General features: G+C 35.7%; 1 non-coding gene across 1 annotated transcript; it reads left to right on the top strand.

The window, feature by feature from the left end:
* Positions 1-4161: 4161 nt before the first annotated feature.
* LOC131169625 (U6 spliceosomal RNA) lies at positions 4162-4266 on the top strand. The gene has a single exon (XR_009140510.1). It is a non-coding gene; the product is annotated as a U6 spliceosomal RNA (small nuclear RNA).
* Positions 4267-8534: the final 4268 nt, after the last annotated feature.

The raw sequence follows: 8534 nt of genomic DNA, 5'->3' as shown, positions 1-8534 counted from the left end.
CACTTAAGATAACTAGATAAGCCATAAACATAAATAATTAGTAATTGTCAATTAGTTAAGTATAAATAAGAAAAACAAAACATAAGAAGTTAAATGAGCCGAGAGTCACAGCGATGGGTGACCTTCTCAAGAACGACTGCGAAGTTGACTTAAACTCAAATTTCGAACCATAAAATGTGATACCGCATGTAACACCCCTAAGTTCGGTAGTGCGTTCTGCTGCTCCGGTGACCAGTGTTGTCTGGACAGCTAGGATGCCTAGAACTACACTTCAATATGAGTGAGGAGACATAAAATAATGAAATACAAGAAAAGAAAATACAAGAAAAACAAAGGAAAAAGAATAGCAAAGAAATGTAACCAAGTTAAGCGAGCCAAGAACCCTAGCGATGGGTGACCGTACCGGGAAGTCATGGCGTGGACCGTTGACTAGCCCTGGACTGCGGGGAACCCTGGAAAATATTTTTAGGACTTAAATAGACCCTTATTGAAGAATAAATCTCATTAGAAAGATCAAAGAAAAATTAAATAATCAGTACAAAGAAAAGTAAGAAATCGAAAAACAGACAAAACCCGGTGTTACCGAAAAATCGGGAATGTAACCCGAACGGGGGCATTATGGTCATTTGACATCCCGAATTGTCTTTTGACCTAAAAGTCCATTAAAAATAAATAATATTACACTTAGAAAATAAAATGAAAAATTAATTTGGTGGTACCTAAAGTAAATAACAAGAATTAAGGGTTTAATGTGGAATAAGTGGGAATTTAACTTATAATATGATTATTTGTGTGAGTGGGCCACTAATGAATAAACTAAACATAAAATGGGGCAGATGTAAGTCCACTATACCAGCTGAATACTTCATCTTCTCCATTTCCCTTAACCTAGCTGAATTGAAGGAAATGAAAACCACCATCGCCGTTTTTGCATGAGCTTGATCCACTCCTCCATTTCAACTCCAATCACTTAGATAGCTTCATAAAAATTTGTCTACACATCATAAGGGAGAGCTTGATACCAAAATCAAGAAGTTTAATCAAGGTTTAGCAAGTTCCAACCATAGGTAAGTTTACATTTTTTGAATATTGTTTTGTTAAACTTTGTGTACATGTTATGGGTGTTGGATTTGTGAAGAAAATTTTCAAGTTTGAGGAGTTATTGATATGTTCATTTTGGACAGCCATGGAGTTATGTATTTAAGGAAATATTTATACATATATTTGATGAGAAATGATGTTGATTAGGGTTATTTAATATCCTAGTAAATTATTCCACATGTATATGGTGATTGTGCACTTGGAATGGAAATTGATGAATTGTAGGACACTTTGGCATGGTGAAGATTTTCGGCAGCCTTGGGACTCTTGGATAAATGTATGTGTTTATGAAGGTATTGGCAGAATATTGACATTGAGGATTGATGGATATGTATATAGAGTGATTGTGTAAAGTGTATGTAAGAATTAGTAATGTTTAGGTGTATATGTGATTGTACTTAGACTTTGTAAATTTGAGTTTTAATTGGTGTATTGAGGATAATTGTAATCTGTCCAAAGTGACTTTAAAGTGAAGTGGTATATGGTTTTGGTAATGTACCAAAACAGAATTGGTAAGGGAAGTGGACATATAGCAATTAAATGTGTAATGGATACATGTATAAGTAAGGTAATTAAGGGCAGTATACATTTTAGCCTATAACTTTAAATGTGTAACCTCAATTGGTATGAGACCAATTGGAGGTGAAACTAGGCACAAAATGTGCCAACTTTCATTGAGAAAGCGTACCAAAATTCTGCTTGCAAGGTGACATGAAAAATGACCAATTCGGATTAAGTGCAATTGAAACCTGAAAACTGACCAATTGGGCAGCAGTTAGTGTTTAGGACATAACTCACTCAAAATAGGTCCAATTGACCTGCAATTTTAACCATGAATAGTTAAGACCCATACCTACAAGTCTTATGAAGACACCAAAACCTAGAAATGACCATAAGCAAGTCAAAAAGCTTGCACAAGTTCGGGTCCAAAAACTGGCCGAATCAAAGTTGACCAAAATTGACCTAAAGTGACCAAATTTGATGCCATTTGACCAGCAATAGTAAAATGATCATAACTTGGTCTACATAAGTCAGAATGACATGAAATTTTGCCCTGCGTGCAATAAGACATAGATCTACAATTTTGTAGTTTTGACTGAAACCTGAAAACCGAGGGAACTAGGTCGTCCGACTAGGTCAAACTAGTATCCCGAAATCCAGCAAGTTGCATTAAAATGCACTAAACAAGGAAATGAGTTTGGTAAAACGTACCAACCCTAAAACCCTATCGAATGTGAGATATTAATGACACAAAAACCTAATTTACCTAAAACGCATCGAAGGTCGGTATATTAGGTGATTAAGCAAATAATAGCCTTTAGTGAATTACTTATCGAACATTATCGTTAGAGACAATTTAATTTAGTACTGAAACACTTCAAATTGTGTTTCTCAGTTACCAAAGACTCAGGAAAAGGGAAGGAAACACTGAGTCTAGACTAGGAGACAGTCATCAGAGGTTTGTGCACAACTAGTTTTCAACTGATTTTACTCTGAATAATATTTCATATGATTAATTGTATGTTATTATTTTAAATTGTGTTTGTGCACAACGACTATTTCTTTTAAATTTTTCAATTGAAATGAATTATGACTATTATACATTATTATTTTAAATTGTGTTTGTGCACAACGACTATTTCTTTTGAATTTTTCAATTGAAATGAATTTGACTGTTATACATTATTATTTTAAATTTGTGTTTGTGCACAACAGTTATTTCTTTTGAATTTTTCAATTGAAATAAATTATGACTATTTGTATATTATTGTTTTCAATTATGGAAATGTGTTTGAATGGATACTTATTGCTTGAAAAGCATTGTAAATGGTTTGAAACTGTAGAAAAATTGATTTAATGTGATTTGTGAAAATTTGAAGTTAATTATGAATTGTGTTGCCATTTTGTGAATGAAATTATGACTTTAGAAATTTATTGGATACTCACGAATCATTTGAATAAAATGTTTGGAATTGATTTTGTGTTCACACTTAGCATGACAGTATCATATCATTCCTTCTCCATTTATGGGGTTGTGATCATTTATTTTCCTTCTCCATTTATGGAGTCATGATCATTTATGTTTCTCCCTCTCTGGTTTACTAGTTGAGGTGATCGGATGAGTACTCATTATATAGCTAGCTCCCTTCCTTGTAATGGCCCGGCCCACTAGTGATATTGTCCGCTCTGGGCTTAAGCCCTCACGGTTTTAAAACGCGTCAATAGGGGTTACGAACTGTCAACTTATGAACCCAGCATCTCTCTCGTGTTTTGTCGATGTGGGATTTGCCTAGGGTGTTACAATCCACCCCCTTTATGGGACTCAACGTCCTCACTGAGGTTTGCTCCACCATCGCTCAAGGTTGCACGCGGAGCGGCTCTGATACTACAAATGTAATGGCCCGGCTCACTAGTGATATTGTCCGCTCTGGGCTTAAGCCCTCACGGTTTTAAAACGCGTCAATAGGGGTTACGAACTATCAACTTATGAACCCAGCATCTCTCCCGTGTTTTGCCGATGTGGGATTTGCCTAGGGTGTTACAAGGTTGCACGCGGAGTGGCTCTGATACCACAAATGTAATGGCCCGGCCCAATAGTGATATTGTCCGCTCTGGGCTTAAGCCCTCACGGTTTTAAAACGCGTCAATAGGGATTACAAACTGTCAACTTATGAACCCAGCATCTCTCCCGTGTTTTGTCGATGTGGGATTTGCCTAGGGTGTTACAAGGTTGCACGCGGAGCGGCTCTGATACCACAAATGTAATGGCCCAGCCCACTAGTGATATTGTCCGCTCTGGGCTTAAGCCCTCACGGTTTTAAAACGCGTCAATAGGGGTTACGAACTATCAGCTTATGAACCCAGCATCTCTCCCGTGTTTTGTCGATCACTAGTAGGCTGGGCCATTACATTTGTGGTATCAGAGCCACTCCGCGTGCTACCTTGAGCGATGGTGGGGCAAACCTCAGCGAGGACGCTGAGTCCCATAAGGGGGGTGGATTGTAACCCCCTAGGCAAATCCCACATCAGCAAAACACGGGAGAGATGCTGGGTTTATAAGTTGGTAGTTCGGGACATCCGATAAAATTGGAACGATACAGAGAAGATTAGCATGGCCCCTGCGCAAGGATGACACGCTCAAATCAAGAAATGGTCCAAATTTTTTTCAAATGTAATGGCCCGGCCCACTAGTGATATTGTCCGCTCTAGGCTTAAGCCCTCACGGTTTTAAAACGCGTCAATAGGGTTTACGAACTGTCAACTTATGAACCCAGCATCTCTCCCGTGTTTTGTCGATGTGGGATTTGCCTAGGGTGTTACATTCCTCATTGATTTCGATTAGTGGGGTTGTGATTGCTTTGTCATGGTGTACAACGCGGCATTGATCGGAAATTTGTGTCATGGCTTAAGTTGTGAATGAATTGGCAACACTGTATTCTTAAATTATTCGAGTAAATTGTGTTGTTATGCGATTTGATAATTTGTGAAATGAAGTTTAAATTCTTATTGACATTTACTGTCTTTTGAATTTAACTATGTTTTGATTACTGAGATTTATTGTGATATTGTGTTAAATTCCTTATGACAGTATTGTCTTGAATTTAACTATGGTTTTTAAATATCCACTATTTATTTGAATTATGAATTGTGATTTAAATTTGTATTTGGTTAATGTTGTGCACCACTGAGACATTGTCTCAACGATAGCTTTTTATTGCTGTCGCAGGTAGACAGACAGACAGGGCAGCAGAATAGGCTGCTATTGTCACACCCTACCCCTCTGTAAGGCATAACATGATCCCGTAGTATACCTAATGAATTACCAACTCCGTCTACTGATAACCCATTAAATACACTACAAGGGATTTTAAAAACTTTTCTTACTTCTTTTACCGTGGTGAGCACTATTTACAGGGGTTAAAGACTTTGGTGAACTGAAGTGAAACAACTAACTCATTTGATTTATTTGGAATTTCAGTAAAAAAAAATTTTGGCAGAATGCCATCTGTATTTTGGATAAAACAGTTCTTTAGAAAACCTGTAAGAAGCACTTCAATTATTTTCCAAATCTCAACTCCAACATTTTTGTCAATACAACACATTTCTCAACTCAATTCCATAGAAATTTTTCAAAGTCTGAGATAAGGAAATATAATACAATTTTTACAAGTCAAACAACTCATAATAAATTTACAACTTCAAGGTACAATTTGAATTTACAACTGCTCAAAACCAAAAACAAAATGTACATACAGTGTCATACATTACAGTATAAAATGCAAAATATTGGTATACTCATTATACCAGATAATCCCTCACTGGATGTACTAGCAGCCTAGTCTGCTAACCTGTCTCTCTCTCTACCTGCGACAGCAATAAAAAGCTATCGCTGAGACAATGTCTCAGTGGTGCACAACATTAACCAAATACAATTTTAAATCACAATTCATAAATCATATCAATAGTGGATACTTAAAACCATAGTTAAATTCAAGACAATGAATGTCATAAGGAATTTAAACTCCAATTCACAAATTATCAAAATTCATAATAACACAATTTAGTCAAATAGTTTAAGAATACCGTATTGCCAATTTATACACAATTTGATCAAATTACTGAATAACACAGTTTTTCCAATCAATGACACAATTTGATCAAATAACTGAATAATACCATTTTGCAAATCAATAACACAATTCGATCAAATAACTGAAGAATACAGTGTTGCCAATCAATATCACAATTCGATCAAATAACTGCAGAATACAGTGTTGCCAATCAATATCACAATTTAAGCCATGACACAATTTTTTTTTTCATACATGCCGTGTTGTACACCACGACAAGACATACTCACCCCAATAATCGAAATCAATGAGGGAGGAAGCTAGCTATCTAATGAGTACTCATCCACACTCACCTCAGACTGGCAAGTCAAAGAGGGAGGAACATAATCATACTCACCCCAGATTGATAAGTCAAAGAGGGAGGAATAATCACACTCACCCCATTAATGGAGGAGGAACATATTATCAGTGTCATGCCAATTGTGAGTCAAAACAATTCCAAACATTTTATTCACATGATCCGTAAGAATCCAATAAATTTCCAAAGTTATAATTTCATTCACAAAATGGCAACACAATTCGTAATTCACTTCAATTTCCACAAAAACCATTTACAGTGCTTTTCAATCAATAAGTATCCATCAATATCATTCAAACAATTTTTCACAGTTTCAAACCATTCATAATGTTTTTCAATCTATAAGTGTCCACCAAACACATTTCCACAATTTAAAACAATAATATACAATAGTCAATATTTATTTCAATTGAAAATAATTCAAAAGAAACAGTTGTTGTGCACAAACACAATTTAAAACAATAATATACAAATAGTCAATATTTATTTCAATTGAAAATTTCAAAAGAAATAGTCGTTGTGCACAAACCTCTGATATTTGTCTCCTGGTCTTGACTCAGTATTTCTTTCCCTTTTGCTGAGTCCTTGTTAACTGGGAAACACAATTTGAAGTGTTTCAGTGCTAAATTAATTTACCTCTAACGATAATGTTCGATAAACAATTCACTGAATACCTTTATTTGCTTAATCACCTAATATACCAACCCTCGATGCGTTTTAGGTAAATTAGGTTTTGGTGTCATAATATGTCACATTCGATAGGGTTTTAGGTTTGGTACGTGTTACCAAACTCAATTCTATGTATATTGCGTTTTCTTGCATTTTATTGCAAATTGCTGGATTTCGGGATACTAGTTTGACCTAGCCGGACGACCTAGTTCCCTCGGTTTCGGGTTTCGGTCAAACTACAAACTTGTAGATCTATGTCTTATTGCACGCGGGGCAAAATTTCAGGTCAATCCGAGTTAAGTAGACCAAGTTATGGTCATTATACTATTGCTGGTCAATTGGTATCAAATTAGGTCAATTTTTGGTCAATTTGGTCAACTTTGGTTCGGCCAGTTTTTGGACCTGAACTTGTGCAAGCTTTTTGACTTGCTTCTGGTCATTTCTGGGTTTTGGTGTCTTCATAAGACTTGTAGGTATGGGTCTTAACTATTCTTGGTCAAAATTTCAGGTCAATTGGACCTGTTTTGAGTGAGTTATGGCCTAAACACTCACTGCTGCCCAAATGGTCAGTTTTTAGGTCTCAAGTGTACCTAATCCGAATTGGTCATTTTTCACATCACCTTGCAAGCAAAATTTTGGTATGTTCTCTCAATGAAAGTTGGCACATTTTGTGCCTAGTTCCACCTCCAATTGGTCTCATACCAATTGAGGTTACACATTTGAACTTATTGGCTAAAATGTACACTGCCCTTGGTTACTTTGCTTAACACACATCAATTACACACATTTACCTTGCAATTTGTTTACTTCCCTACCAATCTGTTTTGGTACATTACCAAAAGCATATTCTACTTTACATTAACATTACTTTGGGCAGATTACAATTACCCTCAACACACCAAATATAATTCACATTTACAAGTTCTAAGTACCATTACATACACACCTAACCATTACAAATCTTACATACACTTTACAATATCAATCTATATACATATCCATCAATCCTTCTAGGTCAATATTCTGCCTACACTTCCATGAATACATACATTTACTCAAGTGTTCCCAAGCTGCCGAAAATTGTCCTTCAACATCAAAGTGCCCTACAATTTACCAAATCCCATCCAAGTGCATAAATCACCATATATATGTGAAATAATTCACTAGGATATTAAATCACCATGATCAACATTATTTTTCATCAATTATATGCATAATAAATCATTAAATGCGTGACCCCATGGCTGTCCAAAAATGGCTATCTCAATAACTATTTAAACTTTAAAATTTCCTTCACAAAACTAACACCCATAACATGAACATAAAGTTTAACATAGGAATTCTCAAAAGTGTAAACTTACCTTTGATTGTAACTTGCTAAACCTTCACCAAACTTCTCAAATTTGGTATCAATATCTTCCTTGTGATGTGTAGACAAACTTTCATGAAGCCACTTAAGGGATTGGAGTTGAAAATGGGGAGGTACATGGAGCTTGAAGAAAACGTCAATGGTGGAATTCTTCACCTCTTCATTTCGGCTGGTTTTATGGAAATGGAGAAGATGAAGTATTCAGCTGCCTATTAAGTGTACACATGTCCCACTATGTGTTTAATTAATTCCCTTAGTGGTCCACTTAGTCACTTAATCATATAATAATCTAATTGTTCACTTAATCCCACATTAACCCATGATTTTAGTTATTTACTTTAGGTACCACCAAATTAATTTTTCATTTCATTTTTTAAGTGTAATATTATTTATTTTTAATGGACATTTAGGTCAAAAGACACTTCGGGATGTCAAATGACCATAATGCCCCTGTTCGGGTTGCATT

The sequence above is a fragment of the Hevea brasiliensis genome, chromosome 1 (genome assembly GCF_030052815.1).
Source record: "Hevea brasiliensis isolate MT/VB/25A 57/8 chromosome 1, ASM3005281v1, whole genome shotgun sequence".
NCBI lineage: Eukaryota > Viridiplantae > Streptophyta > Magnoliopsida > Malpighiales > Euphorbiaceae > Hevea > Hevea brasiliensis.
Note: the sequence above shows the minus strand (reverse complement) of the source record. Positions and strands in the feature narration are given on the sequence as shown.